This window comes from Ictidomys tridecemlineatus, unplaced genomic scaffold (assembly GCF_052094955.1).
Source record: "Ictidomys tridecemlineatus isolate mIctTri1 unplaced genomic scaffold, mIctTri1.hap1 Scaffold_444, whole genome shotgun sequence".
NCBI classification, from domain to species: Eukaryota; Metazoa; Chordata; class Mammalia; order Rodentia; family Sciuridae; genus Ictidomys; species Ictidomys tridecemlineatus.
In genome coordinates, this window is record NW_027522873.1 from 27414 (window position 1) to 53659 (window position 26246).

A 26246-nucleotide genomic window follows, 5' to 3' on the forward strand; every position below is an offset into this window, starting at 1 on the left:
GGTGTGGGACCCTCTTGCTAGGACCCTTTTTCTATTGGGCCAAAACTGTGCTCTGAATGTGATTGCTGAGAAGAGCTTGGAATTTCCTGATTGAAACAGTTCATGCAAGCTGCTTCCACTTGCAGGAACAAAGTGTGTTCTCGTTGAGCACTTTGGGGTGTCCCAGGTTGCACTAGAGTGTGTCAGAAGCACTTGTAATGATTGGCATTCACGGTTTCACATTGAAGCCTCTGTGCCATCTGTCAACCACTGATGGCTGCAAGTGGGTACCCTGCCTTTCAATGAGTTTTCTGAAAAAGTAGGAGTTTTGAAGAACTGATCTTCTCAGCATTCCCCTTGCCTCCCCAAGTTGGGTGATGTCAATTATACAGGCTTCCTTGGGAGCACACATTTTATATTGAGCTGGAATTGGACTCTGGATGCGATTGCTGAAAATAGCTGGGGAATGGGAGAATGGAAGCTGTTTGCTGCAAGCAGTTTCAATTTGCTTTGTTGATTAACTTTGTTGTAAGTGAGCACATGCTATTTTTTTTTTCCTGTGGACCTAGAAGAATTCAAAACTGCTTCTTACAGGTGACAGGCATGCTTACACATTGAAGCCTCTGTGCCATTGATAAAAAAAAACAGTTCACTCATGTGGGCACCTGCACTTCAAGTGAATGTTGTAAATGAGTGTGACAAATGGATGTCAGTGAGACTTTGGAGAACTGATCTTCTCAGCTGGTCCTCTTTTTCACTGCACGTTGGTGATGCTAGATTCAAGAGATCTCTTTCTGGCACCCTTTGTGTTTCATGCCTGAACTGTGCTCTGAAAGTTCTTGAGGAGAACAGCTTAGAAGTGCAGAAGTGAAGCTGTTTGTTGAAGCAGCTTCAAGTGGCACAAGCTAACTTGTTCTCAGTGAGCACATGGGGATTTTCCCTGGTTGAAGCAGTGTGAATGAGAATGGCTTCTCAGAGCTGGTAGGCATGTTTGCATTTGGCAAACTTTGCCATCTGTCACCCAGAGTTCCTTGCATGAAACCTACATTTCCAGTGTTTTCAGAAAGGTGTGATGAGTGGGTTTCCATGGAATTTTGTGGAATTGATCTTTTCAGGCAGTCCTCATTGCCTTCTCAAAATTGTTGATCCTGGTGCAAGGGCTCTCTTGTCAGCCAACATTGTATTTTGGGCCTGACCTCGGCTCTGAATGTACTTGCTGTACTTCCCATCTTTCCTCTCTCTGGTCCACTCCTCAGATCCCATCCTCCTTTCAATAGGGCCTCATCCAAGAAGCCTCCCCATGTGCCTCCCACTTGATTTCAACTTCTCCAGTGCACTTATTGTCTAAGCAGGGATTCCCAGGAGAGAGGGCTCTCCATTCTGCACACTGAAATTTCTCAGCAGGGAGGACTCCTCCATGCTTGGATGGCGGGGCTGCAATCACCTGGAAGGTGGAAATAGGAGGCTGGTGGTGTTCCTAGCCAGGATGCTGGTGATTGCAGTGCATTTAATCTATGGCCCTCAAGGAGGTTTATGCTGCAGATTTGTGTACTTCTGCATCTGTATGCACACAGTTCTTCATGTGGGGAAAAAAGCAATGTTCTCAAAGTTTGCTTTATATTATACTCAACTGGTAATTTACAAACCCCAGTGTCCCATCTTAGCCCAGAGCCATTCCATCAGCCCAGGGCCAGTGGGTGGTCCAGCGGTCAGTACTATGCACAGCTCCCAGGTGGCTCCAGTGTGTAGCTGAATTTGAGAGCCAGTGTACTGTAGGATTTGCCCTTGAGGTTAGAATTCATTGACTTCCTCTTATGTCATTTCACTGGTTCACGATATTCCTTGTCTCATGGACTATTCTGTGAAATCTTCAAGTTAGCCATCTCTGGTCATTTCTTCCATTTGATGGCACCTGGTTCAACAGCTTGTTGTTGGGTGGGGTCGGTCATGGGCAGTCCTGGGTCACAGAGAGGGACAGGAAGACCCTAATGTGGAATGGTGGTGTAGAGAGTAAGGGTGGGGCCAGAGCCCACACTGTGGTTAGGGTAGGGAAGGGATCTGAAGAGAGTACCTTGAAAGCGAGCTCTGGCTGCAGTTAACCAGGAATCAGGGCCTGGAAATGGAAGCCATGACAGGGCTTCTGACTAGAAAGGACACATCTTTCTGGGCTCAGTTGGAGGTCCATCGAGGCAGAGGAAAAGAGAGAGGATGCAGGAGAGGGGGATGGTCTAGATCACAGAGCCGCTCCGTCATCATATCTTAGAGAATGGATTTTTTTCTTCCAGTTGTTGGTAAATGCTAATTCCTTCACGTGTTACATTCACATCCACCTCGTCCATTGGAAAGGCTGCTCAACCACCACAGGCAGTGGTATCTTGGTGGATGTGTGCATTCTAAAAGGAGGTGAGGTTGGCGCCAATAGAGTGTGTGGGCGCTCAGGCATTGGCAAGCTTGCTTTGGAGAGTGAATCCTCTAAATGTTATTGGGCTGTTTTTGAAAGATCGTGTGGTTTGGCTAGACCTAGAATGCTTCCACACAATTTAGCATGGTGTATATTTTAGAGAGCATGATCACTGAGGGGCAGGTTGCTGGTGTGAAGCCGTGAGCATTAACATCTATCAAGTTTCTCACCTGGAGTTGGCTACCTACAACTGGTGACAGTGTTTTGCTCCTACGGAGCAATACTGAACAAGTCTCTGGGCCAGTAATCCATTGCTGAACTCCATCACTAACAAAAAGTCCCTGAGTGAAGGTGAGGACCAGAAGAGCCCGGGAACCACCTGACAGCAGCCCTGAAGTCCTGACCTCTGGCACATCATATGCCAACTCAACTGGGTATCAACCTCTTCCTGGGCTCATTAGAACTGTGTGCTTCAACTTTCAGAAACAAATGCAGAATGACAGAATCTTCTCTGAGGACACTTTTCTAAGTCTTGTTTGCAGCACGTGTTCTAAGTCTTATTTGCAGCATGTCTTCACTGGAATGAGTAGTCATTTGGCATTCTGTTGTACTTAAAATTTCATGAGATTCTGTCGCTCCCACCTGACAGATCCCTTTCTAGAACAATCTTGGGGCCCTGCTGCAGGGACACCCAGTGAGGATGCTCGAGGAAACCTTTCTGTCCAGGAAAGCGGTGGGGCTGGTGAGGGCTGGGGTCCTAGGGCGAGCTGGCTGCGGCTTTTTACCTGAAGTCCCCCTGTCCCGCCCCTTGATGATCCTCCTGGAGTCGGGCCCCAAGTGACTTCTCCCTTGGCAGCCTTTGGGAGGCACCGAGGAACTGTCTGGTGCCCTGTCCCTGAGGGCGACAGGGCTTTCAGTGTTTGCTGACTTGAGTTGTAAGGATTTTGTAAGGAGGACTCCAGCCCTCCACCTCTACCCGCAGACATCCAATGGATGGCTAAAGGCAGAATTAGAAGGGCAGCATCTCTGCCTCAATATATGGCCCATCCATCCCCTTTGCCTGAGTCACCTTGGATTTGTTACTGGACCCTGCTGGCTGCATCAGTGCCCACCAGCACAAGGAACAGGCAAAAAAAAGAAATAAAAAGGAAAAAATGAAGAACTTTGATCAAACTGGGGAGAAGCAGCCAGAAGGCTTGGAAGAAGCCCCTGACCCACAGAAGTGGTTACAGTTTATAGAAACAAAACCCAAGTGATCTACATCCGTGAATTTCCTTGGCCTGAAGAAAAGCAAAAATGGGAAAAACACAGAAAATGCCTAGGCAGATGGCCTGTGCCCAGGCTTGAGGAAGGGCGGGACCCATCTTAGCTTTCCTGGCTCCTGAGGTGGGCGTGGGGTTGCAGCCCGTCTCTATTTTCAGCAGAAGAAAGTTGCTCTTAATTCAGAATCCAGACCCCCACCCCCATGCAGTCTGTTTCATGTCCCAGGAACAAGGTCTGATTGATGTGCATCTGAGAGCCAAAGCAGGTGACACAGCTCTCCTGACAAGGCACCACCTGGCCAATCCAGGGAAGATGGACAGACCTCAACTGGTCAGGACCACCTGCTTTGGCAGCTGTGCAAAGCCCAAGCCCTTGCCCTCATTCCCCTCTCTATAAAAGCTCCAAGTCATTGTCACCCCCTGAAGACAGGCTAAGATGTGGGTCCCCGGCCTTCCCCGTGTGGCTGCACTGATAAAAGTTCCTTTCTTGCTGGGCATGGTGGTGCATGCCTGTAATCCCAGAGATTCTCGGGAGGCTGAGGCAGGAGGATCACTTGAGGTCAACCTTGGTGATTTTGTGAGACCCTCAGCAACGTAGCAAGACCCCTTCTCAAAACAAGAATAAAAAGGATTGGGGTGTACTCAGTGGTAAGGCACCCGGGTTCAATTCCTAGTCCTTTACCTGGAGCTGAAGCTCCCTGCCTCCTTTTCTTTTGCGGGTTAAAGCTTCCCCTGTGCATTCAGTCTCATTGGGCTTGGAGTTACCATTGACCCAACTCATAAGTTCCCATCTCTGGTATCTCCACCTCCTCTTGGTACTGGGGATTGGACCAGGGGCTCTGCCACTGAGCTACATCCTCAGCCCTTTTAATTCTTTATCTTAAGACAGTGCCTCAATAAGTTGCTAAACCTGGCCTCAAACCCACAATCCTCCTGCCTCAGCCTCCTGAGTCACTCTATCACAGGTGGGTGGCACTGTGCTCGGCCTGTGGTTGCATTTGGATGCAGTCCAAGCTGCTGCAGGTTTGAGGAATGTTCTGTGGGCATCTATATAACAGTACCTGAAGGGGGCGCCAGACCCTCTCGCTGTTTTTTTCTGTGGATGTCTGCCTGGCCTGCAGTGGGTTGGTCACAGGACATTCAGGAGAGATCTAGGGCACTGGGCAGTGCCCTCCATCCAGCAGGTGACCTGGCAGGAAGAGCCCTTGCAGCAGGGAAGTGGGGTGGCACTCTGTAGGTGAAAGCACAGAGCTCTCTGATGACTAGTGACTAACACAATGTGAAGCAGAAACATCCCATGAATTTCATGTTCAAGTACAAATCTGGCTAGGATGACTGGATGGCATTGCAATCTCCTGAAGGTCCTTCTTGGATTCATACAAAAAGAGAGAGCGAGGGACTAAGGGGCAGGAAGGAAACACAACTTTTTCAAACACTGAGATCTGGAGTCCAGCTCCTGCCATGTAGTCAGTGAATGAATAGATAATAATTGTTTTTATGGGACCATGTGACCTGGGGCTGCTCGGCTTCCTGTGGGCCCTCAGCATCCCTATGTATAAAGCAGGGGCACAGACCAAGGGTGCTGTCAGCTTTCTGTTGCTGTGACAAAGCATCTGAGAGAATCCCCTTAAAAGGAAACAGGGTTTCTTTTGGCTCATGGCTGCATAGGTCTCAGTCCATGGCACCTTAGCCCTGTTGCTTTGGGCCTGTGACAGCACAGTAGGACATCCTGGCAGCTGGAGCACATGACAGAGGAGGCTGCTCATCTCTGGGTAACTGGGAAGAGGGTGGGTAGGACTGGGCTGGGTCCCAATATCCCCCTCAAGGTCACACCCCTAATGATCTCATTCCTTCCAGGAGGCCCCACCTACTAAAGTTTCCATTATGTCCCAAGGGCCACAGGCTGGTGACCAAGCCTTTAGCACATGGGCAATGGGGACATTTGACATCCAAACCACAATACCAAGTGATCATTAGCTGGGGGCTAACCCCCGGTCTCCGGGCCAACCCCTCCCCACAGGCCAGGCCTGGGGAGATTGACTGCATTCTGCAGGACACCCACTGTAGGCAGCTGCCTCAGCCAACATGGAAGTCCTTAGCAGAGGCTCTTTTATTTCACGGGGGGTGGTACCAGTGATTGATCTCAGGGATTCTTGACCACTGAACCCCATCCCCAGCCCAATTTTGAATTTGATTTAGGCTCAGGGTCTCACTGATTTGCTTAGTGCCTTGCCATTGCTAAGGCTGATTTTGAAATTTTTGATCCTCCTGCCTCAGCCTCCCGAGGTGCAGGGATTCCAGGAGTGCACCACTGCGTTGGCCAAGGGGCTCCTTTTGGGCAGTGGGGTTTCCTTGGAGAGAAAGCTGACCCTGTCCTGGGGTCATTTCTGATTTGCCCACACAGCAGTGCTTTGTTACTTTTTCTTTTCTCTGGAGGGCAACTCAATTCATACCTAGTAAACATAGCCCCACAGGTTCTCTGATTAAGAATAGTGCAGAGCTGGGGGGCAGTGGTACATGCCTGTAATCCCAGACACTCTGGAGGCTGAGGCTGGAGGATGGCATGTTTGAAGCCAACCTTAGCCATTTAGTGAGGCTCTGAGCAACTCAGTGAGACTCTGTCTGTAATGAAGTATTTTAAAAAGGGCTGGGGATGTGGCTCAGTGGTAAAGCACCCCTTGGTTCAACCCCTGGTACCAAAAGAGAGAGAGAGAGAGAAGTGAAGAAATAAGGGAAAACAAAACTCAAGCTAAGATCTTAACCCTGCAAACGCAGCTGGTAGAGAAACGTGTTGACTTCAGGGCTATGAGGATTCACCTCACCAAGACTCAGGTAGCAAATGCTCTCCAAACCTGTCACCCTCAGGGCTGGGTGAGCTCCGCGGTAGAGCACTTGCCTAGCATGTGCAAGGCCCTGGGTTCAATGCCCAGTGCGGCAACAAAAAGAATTTCAAAACCCCATGTGATCCTCAGGTCCAGGGAGAGCAGTCAGAGCAGCTGTCTGCCCCTGAGACTGGGCCTGGGAGGACTCACTGGGAGGATGCCAGGGGGCTCATCAAAGGTCCGGGGAATTGCCACCAGTGCGGCCAAGGTCACTCCTAGATGGCAAAATGAAACCTGTGAGCCACGTTTTCTGTGACTCTCAGGAATCCCTTCCACACCTCTGTCCTTAAAACAGGGAAGAGTAATAATGTCACTCAGTCCCTTTGTACTGCTGGGACCACAGTGGTCTTTAGAGGAGATCTCATGGCTGCCCTGGGTCACCCCCTGCTTCACATCCCCTTGGTGACCAGTGGTCTCTTTCCACCTGAATGCTGTCCAGACCCGACTCCTGGGGTGCAAGCCTTCCCCTCCACCCTTTACCAGTGCTCACCAGCTGCCCTGGGGCATGGGAGGCTGTGACCCAGGCTTGGGTAGGGCTTCCCCCTTAGCCAGAGCCGTCCTGAGAGCCCCAGGCTGCAGCCCCAGCCTGGAAGTGGCTGCCTGGAACAGAGCAGGAGGTTGCTCCCTGTGGCCCCTCTGGCCCCTCTCTTCCTCCTGTGGAAGGAGCATGTGAGGAATGGCTTGTCCTTAACCCTGTGCAGAAGCTTCCAAAGAAACCGCTTCAAAGCCCTGGAGCAGGGGAGGGTTTTGAAAGGTTTGTGGAGCCATCTGAGAAGAAATGGCAGAACTTCAGAGATGAACAAGAGAGCAGGAGTTCCAAGCCTCTTTCGATGGAGTTTCTAGCAAAACAGGATGTTGGTTGCAGGAGCCAGATGCAAGCCAGGCTCAGATGACCCCATGGAGTACCATCAGGCGACCAATGGCCACTTGAAAACTGTATCGTAAAAGAGCTTCCAGTCCTGAAGCGCAAACTATGCCAGGGGCCTCCAGGCTAAATGACAGAAGCAGGCACACAATGACACATGGCCTGTGACCTCACTCATGGAGAGTATAATACAGATGTACCATAGAAGTAGAAAACATTATTGTGACCAATATTTTCATAATGATGATTGTTAGGATGGCCTTTCATGTTGGTTGTGATAATTGACAGCTGTCATTTTACAAATAATGTTGATCAAACGCTCCCTCTGGGCCATGCTCTAGGCCAGCCACTCTACCTGCCTTGCCTACCTGATCCTCACAGTGTCCCCAAGAAGCCAACACAACAAACCAGAAAGCACAATGTCCCTGCTAGCAAGTGCAGGACCTAAGTCTTGAACCCAGACACAGAGACCAACCAAATTCAATGAAATATTTACTGGAATACTGGTAGAAATCTAGGAGAAGAGGCTGTGGCCTAGAAATGGGGAGGGTTGGCTTCAATCCTCAAAACCCAAAGCTGTCAAGATGGTTCAATTGACCATCCACGTTAGAAACTACTCTCCAACGAAATATGCCCCAAACATTGTCAAAACAGAGGGACCGATTGGGAGGAAATGGCAACCCAGTAGAACAGGAGGCACGAGGAGAAACACAGATGAGCACTATGCACGGGAGGAGGTCACTGGAACACAGCTGGCAAGAAGATGAACACAGGCTCAAATGATGTGTTTTATTTATTTATTTTTTACCCAAATTAAGGATGTTGATAATATGTGCTGGGAGGGGATAGGAAGATAAGCTTTTTTCATACACTTTGGAGGCACATTTAACATTATCCATGAAACTTAAAAAATGCACGAATGCTATGCTCCCTACAACACAGAAATTCAGGTCTTGGGACGTGCCCTGGGAAGCTCCCAGAAGGAAGTTCATTTCAATGCCGTGTTAAATTATAAGACATGTACAATGCAATGGCCATAAGCAGGAAGTCTGTGGCCACAGTGAATAAGGAGGCACGTGCTGACTGCAAGTTCTTAGGACCTGTGGGTGGAAAGAAGACCCTGGACCACATGTTTCAGCTGTGGGACACAGACACAGCCCTGAACATAGGCTGGTCCAGTGGCACTGTGCATCTCTCCAGATCCACACAGTGTGGAAACCGCAGCCATCACTTGGCTTTAGGGACAGAAGCTGAGATGATTTTCTTTTCTGAGAGATAGGGGACCACGGGTGACTCCCTAATAGACAGATGACCAGAGCCACCTCTGGGGAGAGTCTGGGCCAGGAGGTGATGGGAGAAGTGGAATTCGATCATCTGTTTCCATTTTTCTGTGATTTGGTTCAAGTGGTAAAGCGGTGCTATTTATTAATTAATGGATCAAATAGGTTCATCATTGTTTTAGAGTACAATTAGGTGCCTTCAAACTTTAGGCTACATGGGCACATTTGAGAACGGTGCCAGCCATTCTCTCATCCTTTGGGTCATTCCCCTCCTATGTCCTGTGAGACATTTTCTATGTGAGGCTTGAAGAAGAAGAAGAAGAGAATATTCTGTAAAGAAAACCTTATGATCTGTGCATTATAAAATTGAATGGGTTCATTCAGAAATCAGAAGTTCTATTGAAAGCTCTTTGCATGAGGCAAATAAAACTTATTTTTAGGCATCCTGGTGAAGACAAGGTTTTATCTTTCTGTCTCATGTCTGTGTTTTTCTTTTTATTTGTTAGAATGAAATCCATAGGTTGGCAGACCATTCTATCAGATGTGTACCTAGATGACATTTCAATTACCCACTTTTACATGGTAGACATTTTGTACATGAACACTGCCTGTCTGCAACTTTTTTTAAAACAGGACTGGGCTCAGGAGCCCAAATACCAATGTTAGCTGGAACATGTTCTCCAGTTTGGCCTATCTGTCAGTATTCCCTGAGGTCATCTGTTCCATGAGCTTCGTTACTCCTGCTCCCTCACCAGCTTTCATAGAAACCACATGCTGTCTATGAGTCAGAGACACCAATCTCACAACATAGCATTCTTTGAGTATCCAAAGTCCCACTTTTCACTTCGCCATGCCTGACATTGTCGGTAATATTTATCGGCAAATGTGAGATTTTCAAAGATCCAATTCTATGTGCTCCTTTCTCAAAGAGCCTTAGGCAGGGCTATAGCATACATAAATATGAAGGAAAGGCCTAGTTTTTAAAATGTCATCCATCGAATAGTTGACACATGTCTGAGATATTTTTTATTTTGGAGGAGGTATTATTTAATAGGGAATTCCAACAGCTACATGATAGTGAAATGAGAAGTCTTGCATCCATTTTATTCTTTGTGATGATTTTGATGAGTAAGGATAAGATACTTCCTTGTTCCAATGAAGATGTTGCCCACTTCTGTGAATGGATGCACCGTGTCACCCACTACTTGCATATCTGCATGTTGTGCTTGACATTACCATCGTACTCGGCAGGTGGCAGAAAGTCAATACTGAAGTTCAGCTCTGGTGTTATAGCAGCTGTGCTGCAGATCCTTGGTGTGCCACCTTGTGCAATCCATGCTGCTCTGTTCATGTTCCTATTGACTTCCTGGTGATGAGCATCATGGTCTCCTGGTCTTGAGAATGGCCAAGCATTTCTCTGTGAATGTGGAAGGTGGGCATGTGGAAGGCTTCAGGGAGGAGGGATCATTGATCATGTACTCTAATCCATGTGCCTGTTTAATGACCTGTTTTTCTTCTTGGGTTTTAAGGGAGACACTGCCCTCAAACACTTCTGTGCAGCTGGGAATGCAGGCTTCTGCTTCACCTTGAAGGAAGCATTCATGAATCCTTTCCAGAAGACATGAGAAGAGAGAGTGAGCCTCTGGTAACATGCAGGTTTCTTGCATTGCCCATGGGCTAGAGGAGAGAAGAGTTGCTTCATGAGATTTGATCCCCTTTTTCCTGAAAAGTTCCACACGGAGGTGAGTCCCCAGCATGTTTAGACATCATTTCAGACATCTTTGTTGATGGAAATGAATCACACCCCCTGATGATGTGGAAGAGCTGAAGATGGGTTTGCTATGAATTTTCTATTTCATTTCTCAGGGCCTGAGTCAAGCCAGCCATTGTGCTGTCAGCGCATGAGCTGCTGGTCAAATGTGAGGAAGTGGTCTTGCTTTATGAAAACACCATCCTGAGTCAGTGAGCCAGAGGCAGCCTGCAGTCCCTCTTTTCCTGTAAAGGCAGATTGCTGTGGATGGCCTCTGGCCTCATCATGCAGCCCTACTCAGAGTAGGGGATTGAGGGTCCAGGCAGATCCCAGTTCCTTTTGACCTTTATTGCCATTGGGCCACCCCAGGGTCCTTGGACTCTACCTGGTCTTCTGGCCTGGGTCAGGGGATGTGAGGTTTGGAATCCCCCTCTGTGGCAGGATCCCAGGCCCCCCAGCCACTTGAGGGCAGCACATCCTTCCCTAATTGTGTTAGAGGGGGAGGATTCTCCCGCCCATCCTCATCCATGCTCATCCCTCATTTTGTAGCTTCGCACCTTAGGACCTTTATTCATTGACTTAGGCTAAGATGAGTCAATCAGCAGTCTCCCAAGGGTTTACATTGTGGTAATTGACACCGAACATCTGTTTTGTAATTAAACCATTTTGGAGGACACAGTTGAGTGGCATTAAGCATATTCATGTTGGTGTATAGGCGTCACCACCATGCATCTCCAGAACTCACGTGGACGTACTCTTGCCATCAATGCGGAATTCTAGTGCCCTTGAGGCCCAGGAAAAGAACATTGTACTTTATCTTTTTATGAACCTGATAATTGAGAATCTGAGATAAGTGAAATCCTACAAAATTTGCCTTTCTCTGGACACGATCATTTTCAAGGGATGCAGTTCACCCCCACTCGTGGGCATATCAGGTCCACTGCTAACTCTGCGGGTGTTTCAATTGCACTCTCGGTGACGGTGGTGACTGTGTGCACATGAGCTGTGTGTCCAGCTCAGATCCCAGGATCTAGGGTCTTTGGTTCCACGCAGCCTATAGGTTGCCTGTTCCTCCAGGTGTCTGCAGGCCAGTGGCACGAAGGCCCTGGGCCTGGTGGTTTCTTTAGGTGAGTGCAATACGTGTCCACAGTGTCGTGGGACATGATGGACTATAAATAGAAGCAATGCCTGGATACTCCTGGGATCTCAGTAGGCTCAGCCTGTGTGCTGAGAATTGTTGTGACCTCCTAATTAATGGGGCCCCAGAATCCCAGAGAAAAGGGCAAGTCCAGAGCAGTGGAACCTCACTGTCTCTGAGAGAACTTTTGGGGTGGGGGGCCGGGATACATTAATGTGAGGACTCTGATGCAGAGTCACATGCTCCGAATCCAGGTAGAGGTGCTCAGGAACAGCCTGGGCTGGCACGTGGGTTCCCCACCTGCACACCTGTGGAACATCATGGGGCTCTGATTAGCACAGCAGCCTGACCACGTGAGGGCATCTGCTGTCTCTGTGTACAGTGAGCTGGGTTTTCTTCACGTCCCTCAACAATTCCACATAACACCAGCTCTGAACCCAGAGTCCTGGGCACTTAGTTGAGGCTCCATCAGCTCCCACCTCTCTCTACCTGACAGAGCCCTCCTGGCTCCCTCTGCACTCATTACATTGAAGATGAAACCCTGGAGGGTGGGACTTCCCGTCATCCAGAAGTTCCCAAACACATTCCACTGTTCCTGGAACTCAAATGGTTGGGGGGGCCACAAGCACCCTGGCATCCATGTGTGGGAACCATGGTAGTATAATCAAGAAACAGGAAGGAGAGGGGTTGGACTGATCAGTACAGATGGCAGGGCCTAGTACAGAGTGGAACGGAGAGTTCTCACCCGGGGTGATTGTTGTGATGTGCACAAATGCTCTGCTGGTGCTGGGGTGCCCGCATGGTTTCTGGGGTCTTGAAAGGCTACAGATGCCCACAGAGTGTTCTCAGATGCACAGTGGGAGGCCCGTTGCAATATGTACATGTGGAAGAAGTAGGAGACCCCCTTAGTGTGGAGGTGCCATCTAGAAGGCAGCCTCACTTCTCTGAAAAAGTTGATTGGAAAAAAAGGGTCCGTACCTGTGCCCAAAGGGCCATATATGCTCCTGGAAGTTGGTGGTGGAAATAGTTCTCCATCCATTAATCACTCCCTCACTCACTAATGTCCTTGTGTCCTTGAGAAAGGCTCTCCCTTTCCTGGTTTTCCTGAATAGAAATCCTCTTGCCTCTTGGGTGAATAGGGTTATGGCTTGTGCAGAGGGTGGTGGTTTACTGAGCATCTTAGAGACTGTCCTTTATGGAGCCTAATGATCCCAACTGGGGAATGAGGCCAGGGTCCTAACTGTGGTTAGTGTGAGGACACCATGGGTTCAGAGAGGGAAAGAAGGACAAGGGAAACTCAGATGTCCCTTCATGGCCCCTGGAGTTAGAGGACTTACCCCTTTGCACCTGGGATCAGGAGACCTCATTTCCTCCAGGACACGCACACTCAGACGTTAATCTTGAGTGTGGGTTCCTTTCTGGGGTCCAGGGCTGTTGTTAGCCACCAGGAATGACAGTGCTCTCCATGCTGAGTGGAGCCAGTTTTTGCCAGGAAAGAGCCCGTGGTCACGCCTTGTGCAAAGCATCCCACGCCAGGGGCTCCCATCCCTACATTCCTGTCCTGAAAGGAAACCACTCAGAGGCAAGGTGGGTCCAACCACCTCCCATGTGTTCACTCTTCACTGTGTTCCAGCATCACCCCAGTTCACAGTCCTGATGGGATTGGATGTGGCTCAGAATGTCACCTTCATGAGCTCTACCCTGCCACGGCTGCAGTTCTGCAGTGGGAGAAACTCAAAACCTCAAAACACATGCACATGAAAGAAAAGAGCAAGAGCCAGAGCCCAAACAGGGCCACATGTGGCAAGGACAGCTGGAGTGCCTAGGTTGGGACTCAGAATTATGTCAGTGGGGTGGCATTGCTGCTGACACCAGCATGATAACAGAGAGCCAGCCCTGCTCATTTTGCGGAGCAGTGTGTTGGGGAAGGCAGAAGAAATTGAGAGGCAGGATTGAGTTTGGCCCTAGGAGGAGGTTGGGTAAAAGGCCAGTGTGAGTTGGAGGGCCTGGGCAGATAGAGAGAGGCCAGGGCACACCCCAAAGCCTGGAGACTGCACTTGATGTCCAGGGTTGTGAAACACCACCTCCCCTCTTACTCACAACTGAGAGAAACGGGCATTGATGAGTTCCGTTTGTGTGTGGCTGCATCCAAGGTGGCTCGGCTAGGCACCTCTGTTTCCTTGACTCAGGAGGCTGGGAGTCCAGGCTCCACTGAGGCTGGGCTGGGAGGATCGGACTCTGAGTTTATGCCTGTGTTCCTGGTAGGATCCATGTTGGCTGAGCCTCAGTGTTTTTGCAATGAGAGGATGGGTGACTGTCATGTCTTTATCACAGGACACACTTGCTAAATGGATTTGTTTGCTCTGGGGAGGAAAGAGAGAAAGGGGAGTGGTGCTGGAGACAGGGATGCAGACAGGGGTCATGGACTTGGCATAACTCAGTCTTGGAGGTGATATCCCATCACCTGTACCCACTTCAATTCCCATGAATGCAGAGGCTGAGCCCCCTTGAGGTGAGGGGTGAACCGGTTCTGGGCAGCAGGATGCTGTGGTACCTCGGAGTCTCTGTGAGACCCCAACACTAGACACACTTGGCCCTTTTGAAATCTTAGGAGAAGCCTTGGGAAGTTGTATGGCAGAGGGGAGCAGCCTCTGCATCTCAGTCCCCTCCAACTTGCCATGGTGTAGAGAGGGAACTGCAGCCACGATGGGACGGACATTGGCCACGTCCCTGTGTGGGACACAGGCCTGATTGAGTTGGGGTGCATTCTTTGTCTCTGCCCTTCTTGTGATTGTCCCATCTCTACATTTGTGCTTTAGCCACCTGTGAGTCCCATCTCTGGTTTCAGAGAGAATAGAGGGTGTTATGGGCCAATAGACACAATAAACCCTAGAGATTAGATGCTACCCTACTTTCCAGAAAAGACTGGGCACACCATGAGTTGCACAATGATGGGACCAGGGTCCAAAAGCTGCTGAGAGGGAAGGACTGGTTGTGAATGCATTTTTGAAGGCTCCAAGCTGGAACTCTAGTGGCACCAAGCAGGGCAGATGCTGGTGGGGATGTTTGGGTAGTTGTTGGTGAACACCTGCGCACCTGAGATGTTTAGGCATGGAGGAGAAATCAGCAGCTCATAGGGCTTTTGAAAGTGGTCTTATGTGAAAAGAGGCTCAGGTATGGGCACAGGAAATGACATCATTGCCTTGACAATGGATCAAACAGAACATGGAACCCTGGTATCCAGGCACCCACTTAACTGACCAAGCCATCCGAGCTCATTTGGTTGGAGAAACTGGAGGGAGAAGGATGTTCTCCTGTGGTTGCAAACAATGCCGAGCCTCAGGCTCCCAGGAATCTCAGGGGGGCCAACTAGCCCTTTTGTGGATGCACTGGGTGAGGCTTCATCTTAGACGCCAGAGCCTCTGGCGATTGTCGCAGAGGAGCTCAAGAGTAACAGTGAGTAGCACAGGGCAGGTGAGCCCAGCAGGCCCTCTAGTCTGATCCCTGATGAATGGCCCAGGACTCCTATTCTGACTGTGTGTGTGTGTGTGTGGGTGGGTGTGTGTTTGTACTGATGGGAACTGTCCCATTGTGCTTTGACTCTAGTGTATTGGCACAAGTCATTTTTCTGTTTGTCACCATTTCCATTTTAAACCAACATTCTTGGTCCCAACACAGGGTGAAAATGATGAGAACACGGAGGAGCCCTTCAGGGTACAGAGCCTTGAACCTTACAGGCAGGACCAGCTTAGGAATGAGCTCCTGCCTGTCATTTGTGGGAGGAACCTACATTTCAGTGGCAACATGGGGTTAATCTCCTGGGATTCCATCCCCACCCATCAGGTGCTGGATCTCTTGTTCCCAAGGTAAGCACCAGACCACCAAGCCCAAGTGTGTAGCCCCCTCATGCCTGGGTCTTGGGGCTGCCATGTACCTCTCAGGGACCCAAAGGTTTGTGATACCTAATGAGATAGAGGACCACACTCATAGTGGAATGTCAGTCCCGAATGGGACGAGTCCTGGAGGTGCCTGCCACAGCCTTGCAAGGGGAGTGAACTCCGCTCTCAGGCAGAGAAACCATCCTGACTCCAGCTGATCCACAGAGGTCCGTGGAGCAGTCCCCACACACTGGGCACCACAGCTCAATGGTGTGCACTGAGCTCATTCCCAGGTGGACTCAGCGAGGCCAGGTGGTCTTTCTGGTGTGATATTGGCTTTGTGAAGAACGTAGATCTGTGCCAGAGGCGTCTCAAAACTCAGGCCTTGGGAAAAGCACTTTTGGGTTAATAAAGACATGTTAATTTCCATAGTGGGACAGAGCATCCTAGCTGGGACATAGCTGGACAGGGGCTTTGGACATGGCGGCTCCCACACCCAGAGATATGTGGGAATCAGCAGTTTGGGCTCATTCACTGATGAACATGGAGAAAGCACCCACTGTGTGAAGACACGTTTCCAGTCACATTTCATAATTCATTGAAAAATAGGGTGCAAATGACTGCCATTGTGTCCCTTTTCATGGGGGTCAGCCTCAAACCGCAGGTGCCATGAGTACATATCCTACATGTGACTGCATCCCTGACTCCATGGGGCATAAGTGCACGTTGTCCTCTTCAGTGACTATGGTGGACCCCTGGACCAACTTCAACATGGAATGGGCTTGGGGTCAAGAGGGTGGGCTCCTGTTTCCAGAATAGGGACCTGCAAGGTGATTTGACTTGGGAAGGCTGAGGAAAGACTGCTCTCCCCAGTGTAGGGTCAGAGGTTTTCTCTGGAGGCCGTGGTGAAGGCAAGGCCAGGGTTTTGCTGACTCCACACCTTCCTCCCCACAGTGCCTCACCTTCCTTCCTGGGGACCTGGGTGAACCTCTACTCCGAGGCTTCCCATCAGCCTCCAGGCTTTCTGAGTCTGCAGCAGCTGCTATCCATGTGGCTCCTGCTGGGAGGCTTGAACCTGGAACACCAAGCACACCACCTCCTGGCCGCAATTGAAGATGGCAAATCAAGCCAGGCAAAGCCTGAGAGCCAGGCGGACTGTGGTGAGTACCTAAGGGTATATGAGGAAAGGTCCAACTGTTGTCCCACTGCAGGGAGTCTGTATGCCTGGTGTTGGGCTGGAAATTAGGACAAGCCTTTGTCCATTCAGGAAGTGACCCCAGTCTGCAAAGAGGTCCTGTGTGGGCCAAGGGCCTGAGTTCTTCCTGGCAGCAGAGGTATTGTCTGTCTGTGGGAAGGTCAGGGCAAGGCAGTCATGTTGGCATCTTTTCTCCTCTAGCTACAAGCTCAGTTCCTGTCACGGCTCCTCAGCCAACCCCAGAGCCAGAGCCTTCTCCCAGGGAAGGGGCAGAGCCGGAGTCCAGGACATCAGGGGTCTCTACTCGGTCCTCCCCAAGGCCCCAATATAACAAGCGGATGAGAGGCAGGTGCCTCATTCACGTCTACCTGGAAAAGGAAAGGACAACACAGTATAGGAGCATCCTGGTGAGTCCTCGAGCAGGGGAGTCTCCTGGGAGCCCACAGTGGGGAAGACCGAGTCCACAGCAAACACTTTGGACTAGGCCTGTCTTCTTGAACTGGAGCTTCTGGAAGGTCAGGAAGGAGAGCAGAAAGTGAGCAAGAGAGAGGCGGGAGAGCAGCAGCATGCCAGGTCTGGGTGCGAGTGGGCCTGCGTGTTTTGGGATGTGCAGGTCAGAAGTGCAGGAGTGAGTGCTGGGTTCAGAGGAGGTCAGAGAAATATCGAGGGTACAGGCCATCCTCTACTGACCTTGGTATTGAGGAGGAGTATATTGAACCGTGGAGGTTGAAGCACAGGAGTTGGCAGTCATTTTCTTGTGTGTGGGAGGGGATATGTTGCTGGTTGAAGGGAAGGGAGCCATTGTAGAATGATTAGGGTGGGTAGGTGTGGGTCACAGAGAACTGGGGGCCTTGGAGGGGCCCATTAGTGTCCTAGTTTGCATGTATGTGAATAGAGATTTAGCGGCTCTCTCTGCAGAATTTTCCTGGGTGTGGAGTATCCATCATGAGACTCTGGTGTCCACCTCCAGGGGAGCTATGTTGAACCACTGCACCTGCTGGGTCCGAACCTCCTGACACCCTAGCAAGCACTGACACTCTCGAGCCCAGCAGCTTCCATGCCTATCATTAAAGAGTCCTAGTGTGTGTTGTGCCCTGGCTGTCAGGACCAAAGCACCTAGGGTTTGTGCCTGGTCCACACAAAAATGCAGCTGCATCCCAGACCAGAGCAGGGATATGGAAGTGCACTGGACCATTCCTCCCATCTTGATGGGACTAGAGTGTGTCTGTACAAAGTCTTTTGGTCCTTATTCCCTTGTCCCTGTAGGGCATAGCAGGTTGAAGCAAACTCTTGTACCAAGATTGGACTAGAGGCTCATAGGAAGACCCCCACATGATCACATGAAGGCCTCAGGTAGCAGGGTATCAAGATGGTGCCCTTGTGTTGAGAGCTCACTTGTCTCTGATTGTCCTTGAGCACTGTCCTCTGGGTAGCTACTCCCAAATTCCCTCTCTGATGAGCTTTCTCCAACCCTGCTCAGGTGACCTGCCAGGACAGGGCTCCAGTCATCATCCGCAGGGCCTTAGATGCACACTTGCTCCAGCAGGAGGACCCAGAAAACTACGAGCTTCTGCAAATTCTCTCGAACCATCAGAGTAAGTGGAACCATCAGAGGGTAGGGAGCAGTGAGTCACAGTGGGCTCACGATAACTGGGAGCCAGAACACAGTGTGCATTGACCCAGTGCCCAGGATGAGTATGGTGGGACTTGTGCATAAAACAAAGTGTAATGATGGGGCATAAATCTGCAGGTTCTTCATGTTCCCCAGGGGCTGTGGACCTGCCTATCATGTGTTCTTTCCTTGGCCTGAGGAGGCATTGCAAAGCTATTATCCACAAGGGGCCAAGAAGAGAGGCTTCTTTGTCTTGTGTCAAAGAAGACAGACAACCACAGGGTGCCTACTTTGGTGGCCTTTCCTGACCTAGATGAGTACATGAGAAAAGCAGTTCAATGAAGAATCATTTCTGGCTTCCAATCTTTCTATTCATTGCAAACTGAGTTTACTTAGGACCAGAGGCCATTTCTAGAGAGAAGAGTGTGGTAGAATAGAACCCTTCACAGCTTGTAAACTCTTCTTGGAGAGAGAGAGAGAGAGAGAGAGAGAGAGAGAGAGAGAGAGAGAGAGAGAGAGAGAGAGAGAGAGAGAGAGAGAGAGAGAGAGAAAGAAGAAGAAGAAAGAGGAGGAGGAGGACGAGGAGGAGGAGGACAAGGATGAGGAGGACGAGGAGAAGGAGGACATGGAGGAGGAGAAGGAGAAGTAGAAAAATGAAAATAAGTTGAAGGAGGAGACCATGAATAAGAAGGTCAAGATGACTTTAAGAAGAAGCATGAGGAGAAGATGAAGAAGAACAAGAACAAGAAGGAGAAACACAAGCCGAACAAGAAGTATAACAATAAATTGATTAAAAATGTGAATGAGAATTAGACTCATGAGGAGAAAATGCAGAAGTGGGGAACTCAAGAGAAATATATATCTCTGGATGGCACAGCCCTGCTGTGGACATCCTCCACCTACGCTCAACACACCTCCAAACCATACCCCTCCAATTAGTGTAGCCCTGTATGAGTGGATGAATCCACTGGCAAGGTGGAGGCACCCACCATCAAGTGCTTTTCCATAAACCGACCTGTGATCATTGCTGCAGTGGGGAGAAAAATTTGAACACATGAGTCTTTGGGGACCAATCCAGATACAAACTCTAGCTGTTTGTCTTTGGTGGGTCCAACGTGAACTAAGAAGGTCTGGGGTACAAGGGGCTATTTCCTTGAAAGGTGTTCCTGTAGGGGACCTCCTGTGCATAGAGGGTCCTCAGGGAGGAATCAGTGGGGAGTCTTTGGTGCAACAGTAGCTGGATTCGGGGGCTCTCAGGTCTGTGTGTGAGACCTGAGCTGGCAGAGGCTCTCAGTTGTGGGGGATGTTGGGTAGTGTATTACTTGAGTGTCACCTACCACGCCTCTGCCCCTGCCTCTCCAGAGCTGAGGATCCCTGCTGATGGAAACGTATATTACGCCCTGGATGGCAGAGTGGATTATAACTTTCTTCTTCGGGAAACAGCTGCCAGCAAGTTGTTTAAAGTCAAGCCAAAGGAGGTAAACAGCCACCTTCTTCAGTCTTTACTCCTGGTGCCACTCCACATCCTCCAAGGGGACAAGAACCTCAGGTTCTGGATGGATGTTGTAGAATGCCCACAGAGCCAACTGCCAGGCTGGGTGGGGTGCAGGTGCTGGGCTTTGCTGATGTTGTCATCCCCCACAGTTCTTGGAGCCTTCTGTGGCAGTGGCATCCAGGATCCCAGCAGCTGTGAGCAGCAGCTCTGCGGTGGCTGCAGGACCATTGCCCCAGGCCACCCAAACCAATGAGTGGTGCGTGAGAAAAGTCACCAGTAGCAGCTCCTCACTGCTTCACTCCAGCGAGCAGGTGGAAGACAGCCGCTTTGTCCACGTCCTCCTAGAGGGACAGAGCCTGAGGGAGACAAAGCGCATCCTGGTAAGCCCGACAGCAGGGCTGCCTCCTGGGTGTCCCCACAGTGGAAGGCAGGAGACACAGCTAACCCTGGGGCTGTGGTGGGAAATTAAGAAGAGAGAGGTCAGTCTTAAGGGCTTGACCTGAGTGGGGAGAGCCTCAGCATGCCCAGCTGCAGCGGTGAGTGGGCCTGTGTATTGTGGGTTTGGCAGGCCAGAAGTGCAGACGAAAGTGCTGTGGACAGATGAAGGCAGAGATATGTCCAGGGTGCAGGCTGCAGTGCCTAGAACTTGGTATTCTCAATGAGTGAGGTTGGAGCAGAGGAGCTGGCAGTGACTTGTCACATGTGTAGGAGGGGGTGTGTTCCTGGTGGCAGGGAAGAGAACCTCCTTAGCATGACTAGGTGTGAAAATTTGGGGTCGGGATCACCTGGGGGGTCATGCCAAACTTCGGAATGTCAGTCTTTGCATGTATGTAAATACGGAGCTAAAGGGGTTCTTGGCAGAATTTCTATGGATGTGCAGTAGACACGCTAATGCTGCAGGTGTCCAGCTGCAGAGGAGACATGTTCAGTGACTGCCAGTGCTGAGTCAAGTACATCATTAGAACCAGACCCACACCGAGCTTCCAGAGCCCAGGGCCTCTCCAGGCTATCATGAAGCACTCAAGTGCACACTCTTGCATCTGAGTCTGTTTTGTGTAGTGGCAGTCAGGACCAAAATTTTCAGTGCATCTGCCTCTTCCACCCACAAAGGCAGCCTGCATCCCAGAGCACACTTGGTGCGCAGATCCCTGGCCCATTGCTGTCATCTCAGTGAGATGAGAGTGTGTCTGTGCATAGGCAGTTTGGTCCTTTGACCTGAGTGGAATGTGGCTCCCCAGGGGGAGGGGAGATGGCAGGTACAGGCAGATATTTGTACCAGGATTGTTCTAGTAGCACGTTGCAAGAACCCAGGGGGTATATGGAGGCCACACTCAGGTAGCAGGATAACAAGATTGTGCCCTTGTATATGTAGCTGAGATTTCTCCTGAATGTTTGACCACAGTCTTCTGGGTAGCTCCTCTAAAAGCCATTCTCTGATGACATTTGTCCCACCCTGATCTAGGTGACGTGTCAGGAGAGGGTGACAAGCCTCATCCGCAGGGCCTTGGACCAAAATTTGTTGCAGCATGAGGATGTGGACAACTTTGAGCTGCTGAGAATGATGTCTCTGCATGACAGTAAGTAGGACAATCAGACAGTGGGGAGACATGATCCACAGTGGGCTCAGGATAACTCACAGCCAAGAGAAAGTGGGCCTTGGCCCTAAAATAGCCAGAGTGTGGTGGGCCTGGTGCAGGAAACCAAGTGCAGTGATGGGCGTGTCCAGTGTGGACGAGTTCAATGAGGCCCCAGGCGGCTGCTGGACCTCTCTAAATGTGTTCTCCCCTGGACCTGGTCTGGCAATGCAAAGCTAATATCGATGAGGGCAAGGCAGAGAGAGGCTCAATCTATCATCAGTTTGGTTTATGGCTCACTGATAAGGATGCCTTCAAATGAAGAGGAGCAGAGCATGGGTCCTGATTGGATCAGCATTGCTATGGACGGAAGCCGCACAGGTCCCAATCCATGGCCAGGATATGAGAAGTCCTGCCTACTCAAGAATGTCAGGATTGCAGCAACTGGGAACAGGACTCAGTGAAGAGGAAGTCAAGGCCAGGGGACAGCCTGTTTGGGTTCTTTTTGGAACAATTCCAAGTCCTCTCTGCCTGGGTGCCCATCTCCTGAAGATATCAGAATGGCCAGGTTATTATTCCTTCCAGCAACAAAGAAGGGCATCTGAAGAACAGAGGCCACAATGCTGAGCTGTCCACAATGCCAGTGCTCTTTCCTTTCTTGTGAGCCCGACACTCCTAGCCTCCACCATCCCAGCCTGTCCACAGTAGAACACACCATCTGTCGAGCACGTAAGTGAGTTTTCCCATTTTCACACACTGCCTCATTTGAGTTGGCTCTGTCTCACACATGAGGAAGACTGAGGTGCAAGGAGCTGGGCAAGGGGCAGTGTCTGCGAATCTCAGGGACTTGGGAGGCAGTGCAGGGGGAAGGGGATTTCCAAACAGCCTCAGAAACTTAGGGAGACCCTGTACCCAAGTCAAAAGGCCTGGGAATGGTCTCAGTGCTTAAGTGCCTCTGGCTTTATCCCTAGTAAAAAAATAAGCCAGTCAAAAGGAATTACCAAACCGAGAATCTACAAAGGTGATTTCAGAAACAGACTTTCAACCCAAGCATCAGTTGAGAGCAGGCTCCAGACCAGGGGAGGTTTGTGTGTAACAGACGTCAAAAGGGAGGACTACGGGGGGCCTGGAACCCACTAGGTGTGATGGCATCTATGCCTTATGGCAGGAGGGTGGCAGTGATGCTGGCCCTCTCCTAGATTTTGGAAACCTTGTTTTCATTGGGGAAGCTTTATGGAGGTGGAATCTATTTTAGCAATCCTGGTCCAGATGAGGTGCTGACTACCACAGGTAGAAGCCTATCCAGAATGCGGTGTCTGTTATTCAGTCTTTCCTGACAGTGACAATGACCAAGAAAGGAAGTCACTTGTCTTTGGTCTTGGTTTCACTCCTGGCCATTGATTGAGAACTGATTTCATCTTGGACTACTGAACAGAGGCTGCATCTGGGCAGAAGAGTGTGATAGATTTGAACTCCTCAGGACGACCCGCCATTGCCAGAGAAAGAAGGAGAAGGAGGAGGAGGAGAAAGAGACACTCCTGAGTGGGGAGAGGATCACACGATAAAGAGCAGGAGGCAGAAGAAGAAAAAGAAGGAGGTGAACAGAAGGAAGGGTGGAGGGAGATACACAAGAAGAAGAACAAGAAGGAATCATGTAAGAACAGGAAAAAGACCCAGAAAGAACTACAAGAAGATGCAGGACAGAAAGAAGAGCCAGAAGTAGAACAAGAACCAGAATAGAAGTACCAAGCAGACAGCTCCTGATGAGAAACAAGGGGAAGGAGAGCGATCCTAGAAAACAATAGAGTTCTTCAGGGCACCACCCTGCTCAAGTCCTCCCATGTCCATGCCCAACACACCTCTGATGGATACCACCTCCCCTCCGTGTATTCATCCATGAGTGGATTCATCCAGGGCAAGGGGATGAATTCCCCCACCATCCAACGCTTCCCTGAATGCCCATGTGTGAGCATGGCTGCCTTGGGGAGAAAGGCCTAAGCACAGGAGCCTTTGCCAATCCTGATGCAGATCCTGGCAGTGTCCCTTTGGCAGATCCAACCTGCACTGAGAAGTTCTGGGCCCAAGGTGCTGTTTCCATTGCCAGGTGCTCTTTTGGTTTAGAATCCTGTACATCATCTTCTCCAGGGAAGAATCACTGAGGGAGTCTTTGGTGGCACTGTAGCTGGATAGGAGGGCTCTCAATTCTGGTGCAGGCTCGCCCTGGCGGAGACTCTCAGGGGTTGTGGGTGTTTTGTGGTCTAATCCTTGAGTGCCACCTAACAATTCTCTCCACTTTGCTCTGCAGAAATCAAGGTCCCTGACCACTCACTGATGTATCTGTCCATGAATCCACAAATCAAATATTATTTCATCGTGAGGAAACGCCGCGAGGTCAAGGGAAAGGAGGTAAACACCTACCTTATTCAAGCTGTACTTGTGCTGCCATTCCACTCCCACCTGGGGAAATGAGAAGCCTGAGCACCTGGACATATGTGCTAGAAGCCCATAGAGCCAACTGACAGGCTGGGGTGGCTTTCTGTTTCTGGGTTTGCTGATGTTCCATCCCCCACAGTTCTCAGAATCAACCTGCAAGTCCTCCAGGCCGCTTTCCCACAAGCAGGTGGGAGACACCTGCTTAATTCGTGTCCACTTAGAAACACAAAGTCCAAAGATGGCCAAGACTGTTTTGGTAAGCCTGGGAGCAGGGGTGTCCCCTGGTGCTTACACCTGGGTGGGGAGCAGACACTGGTCCAATACCATGAACTACTCATGACCTCTTGAATTTGGAGCTTCTGGATGATCAGGAGGATAGATGGGAATCAAGAAGGAAGAGGTCAGTGTGAAGGGCTGGAGCTGAGATGAGGGAGAGCAGCAGCTTGTCCACCGCCATGTCTGAGGGAGTCTGTGTGTCAGGTGGCAGCATGCAGTCCAGAAGGGCAGAGGCAGGTATGAGTGACAGATGAGAACAGGCCAGGACCTAGGTTGCAGGTTCCTCTGTATGGGATGCTGGCCTCTATGGAGCAGGACACCAGTATGAGGTTCTGCATGTTCCTTGAACAAGGAGCTGAGAGGGTCTCTCTGCAGAGTCAGTATGGATGTGGAGCAAGCACACTAAATGTCCAGGTAACCCAATGTTTACCCTTGGCGGAACAGGTGCCCTCGTACACCCCAGCCAGCACTGAGCCTCTGGAGGCCAGGAGCTCTCATGGCTCTCTTTCGTCACTCCTGTGTGTGGTCACGTTCCTGGGTCTGATTTGGGCCCTGGCAATCCAGACCAAAGCCTCTAGGTTTTGTGCCTAGGCCATTCCCAATGCCGCCTGCATCCTCGGGCAGACCTAGGATCTTGGAGGCTATTGTCCCATTCCTCCCAACTTGTGGGATGAGATTGCATCTGTATGCAGGTAGTGGGGTCCTTTCACTTGGAGAGAAGTGCAGCTCCACAAAGAGCAATGGCAGGTCCAGGAAGTCCTATGTACAAGGATTGGGCTAGTAGCCTATGGGAAGAGCCCACGCGATGAGCAGGAGGTCAGCCTCAGGTAGTAGGGTCATGGATGTTGCCCTTGTATTTAGAGTGGAGGTGCCTCCAGAATGCCCCTGCCCACTGTCCTTGAGTAGTCACTTCAAGGCCCATTTCCTGAAGGCCTGTCTCCCATGCTGCTCCAGGTGACCTGCCACGATCGGGCTCCTGTCGTCATCCGCAGGGCCCTGGAGCTACACTTGCTTACTCAGGAGAAGCCGGAGGAATATGAGCTGGGCCAAATCATCTCTCACCGTCAGAGTAAGTGGGACAATCAGATGACAGAGAGCAAGGGTCAGGATGTGGACTCAGGTCAACTCTTAGCACCAAAGAGCATTCTCTGACCCCCAAGAACACTCTAACAGGGTGTGTTGGGCTCGTGCACAAAGCCAACTGCACTTCTGCTGGTGTAAGCTCTCCAGGTGTTTTGGTATACCCCAGTGGCTAGTGCGGCTCCCCACCAGGTGCCCTGCCCAGGACATGAAGACGCGTGCAAAGCTGACATCATTGAGGAGTGAGGAGGAAAGCCTCTTTCCAGGAGCAGTATGGTTCTGTGGTCTGAGATAGGAGTGGTTTCAGAGGAACATGGGAATGCATGGGCTAAAGATGGAACTGGCATTTTGTGGACTGAAGCAGTAGGATTAAAAGCCTTCTGTGTGACCAGAAAACCACTGCCTGGGCAGAGCATTGCCAAGATTCTAGCAAGCAGTAACAGGATGAAATTGGGAAGAAAACACAGCCTGGGAGACAGCTTGAATCATCTGTTTTTGCATCAATTCCATGGTCTTCCGCACCTGAGTCCACTAGCCAAGGAGTGATCCCAATAGCCAGGTTATGATCCCTAACTAGAGTCAGATGAGGGCTTCCTGAGCACGTAGCCACAGAGCTCATCTGATAATAATGTCAGCGCTTTTTCATTGGTTGGTTGGTTGGCTTTTGTGAGCCAAACACCTCAGCAGCCATTATCCCAGCCTATGTACGCTGAAGACCACCATCCCAATGAGTTCTAGGATCACTTGTCTCCTATCTTAACCTTCTGTTAGGTTAGTAGAGTCTATGGAAGAGGAAGTCTGTCTGGGGCCTTGGTAGCCTAAGAAATTCATAGCAGAGATCCCCACATCCAACCCAGAAGGGATAGAGAACAGGCTCTAGGTTAGAGGAGGGCGAGAGGAAAGAGGTGTTCAGAGGAAGGAGAAGCTGGCTGTTGTATTCCCCCACTCGGGGTCATGGCACCACTGGGCCATACACCATGTCGGAGGGAAGCAGTCCCTTTGCTGGTCTTTGGAATCATTGTTCTCAGGAGGGCAGCATTTGGAATGTGGTCTCCATTCTCAGAAGCCTGGTTCACATGGAAGCAGGCTCCACCAACGCAGAAGCGTGGCTCTAATGTGGTATCCGTGCTGGTCAGCCTGTCCTCA

General features: G+C 50.4%; 1 long non-coding RNA gene across 1 annotated transcript; it reads left to right on the top strand.

The window, feature by feature from the left end:
- The first annotated feature begins 14834 nt into the window (after positions 1-14834).
- LOC144373612 (uncharacterized) lies at positions 14835-17011 on the top strand. The gene is made up of 3 exons (XR_013433221.1): positions 14835-15423; positions 16390-16595; positions 16832-17011. It is a non-coding gene; the product is annotated as an uncharacterized LOC144373612 (long non-coding RNA).
- The last annotated feature ends 9235 nt before the right edge of the window (positions 17012-26246 follow it).